Source organism: Octopus sinensis, unplaced genomic scaffold, assembly GCF_006345805.1.
Source record: "Octopus sinensis unplaced genomic scaffold, ASM634580v1 Contig06878, whole genome shotgun sequence".
Taxonomy (NCBI): domain Eukaryota; kingdom Metazoa; phylum Mollusca; class Cephalopoda; order Octopoda; family Octopodidae; genus Octopus; species Octopus sinensis.
The window spans coordinates 1-2,152 of NW_021829631.1; the positions used below are offsets into that span (position 1 = coordinate 1).

Here is a 2,152-nt window from a genome sequence, read left to right on the forward strand (position 1 = left end):
CATATATTCGCAAGGTGATCTTTTGCACACAAAATACACCACCCACACACACACACACACACACACACACAACACACACACCACACACAGGGCGCAAATTATTCTTTTATTCTTTAACTTGTTTCAGTCACTAGACTGCAGCTACGCTGGGGCTCCACTTTAAAGAATTTTTAGTTGAATGAATCAAGCTGAGTCCTTTTGTCTTTTGTTTTTTTTTTATCAAAGCCAAATACTTATTCTATCTGTCTCTTTGCCTAACCGTGGGGCTGAGAGGAATATTGCTATATAAGCTCACAGCATCAAATGTAATAAGATAGGTAGGTTCGTTTACTGTAATAGGTAGATGGTTGAATATAAGAAAATTATCTCGTACGTAACTCTGTATGTGTTTGGGCAAAGACTTTAGTTGAATTCCTTTGAAATTACTTAAGTAGCATGTTTCATTAAACGGGCCTGCTACAATGGGTCTCAGTTTTAGATCTGCCTTTTTCCTCTTATACTTGTTTCAGTCGTGGTCTGTGACGATGCTGAGGCACCGCCGTGAATTGTTTAGTCAAGCAGATTGCCCTTCCTCAGTTTTGGAATTATTCTATTGAACTCTCTGTTACCACTATATTACGGGGACATAAGCAAACCAACATCAGTATGCAAGAGGTAGAAGCAAGCACAAATTCAAAGACACACAACACACACACACACACACACACACACACACACACACACCACATATGCACACAGATATGACTAATTGTTTTTATTTCCTCTTTATCCAGTTTCCTGGTCTCCTTGGTGAAATAGTGGACGAAACATCATCTGGTCATATAGTTGTGTATTTTGGAACCAAAATAGGAAATATTGTCCTTCCTGTTTCTGCTGTAACAATGTACGTTAAGAATAAACATCCAGGTGCGTTATTATATCTTAAATTACAAGAATATTCTGGATGTCTTTACTTTTGATAAATTTCTCTGACAAACTCACACAGACATATTTTAACGAGTTTACTCCAATAAGCTTACACTGACGACCAAGTAACACATAATTTTTCATGTTAAGTACAATATTCTTTTCTACTCTAGACACAAGGCCCGAATTTTTTGCGGAGGGGTCCTGTCGATTTGATAGACCCCAGTACGCAAGTGTTACTTAATTTATCGACCCCGAAAGTATGAAAGGCAAAGTCGAGCTCGGCGGAATTTGAACTCAGAACGTAGCGACAGACGAAATACCTATTTGTTTACTACCCTCAAGGGGCTTAAGATAGAGAGGACAAACAAGGACAGACAAACGGATTAAGTCGATTATATCGACCCCAGTGCGTAACTGGTGCTTATTTAATGGACTCCGGAAGGATGGCAGGTAAAGTCGACCTCGGCAGAATTTGAACTCAGAATGTAAAGACAGGCGAAATACTGCTAAGCATTTCGCCGGGCGTGCTAACGTTTCTGCCAGCTCGCCGCCTTTCATGCTAAGTACAATAACATGCAAACACAATCTAAGACATAAGAGACAGCCGACTTCAACCGGACAGTTATAATGAAAAGTTTTCCACTATTTTGTGTTTATTTTTCTTTCTTTTTCTTATATTCAATATTTTTTTCTTTTGTTTTAGAACATTCATTCTTCGATTGGTTATTTGGAAGAAAAAACATAATTGAAAAAAATCACAGCAATGATGACTCTTCCGTCATTTCTATTCCAACATAGAAAAAATTTCTCCACTTTTTACTCCCTGACTGTCTGTTTCCCAGTCTGTCTGCCTGTCTGTGTGTGTGTCTTCTTCCCTGTGTCTGAAATATGTCAAGAAGACATATCATCCCCCCTCTCTCTCTCTCCCTCTTTCTCTCTGTATTTCTCGCACATTTTTAAAAAATACCTCTTATTTATAATCGTCCTCGGTAACTTCATAATTCTTCTTAGATCCCTCCCTTATTATTTACTGACAATGCAGACACAGATACCGAACCTTTCGCTATGTTCAACTCCCTGCATCAGTTTATTTCACCTCTCACATCAATCCCTGACCAACACATATGTACCCCTTCTACAACACAAGGACATATTCACTATCCACAAACATAAACGTCACATACACTAGACCTAACTATCTCTCACAGACTTGGGCTGACAAACATACACTGTTTAATATAAA

The 2,152-nt window shown here is 38.6% G+C and overlaps 1 long non-coding RNA gene across 1 annotated transcript; it reads left to right on the forward strand.

Annotated features, from left to right (window-relative positions):
• Positions 1-773: 773 nt before the first annotated feature.
• Positions 774-2,152, forward strand: LOC118761053. Its single transcript, XR_004997129.1, has 2 exons — positions 774-906; positions 1,613-2,152. It is a non-coding gene; the product is annotated as an uncharacterized LOC118761053 (long non-coding RNA).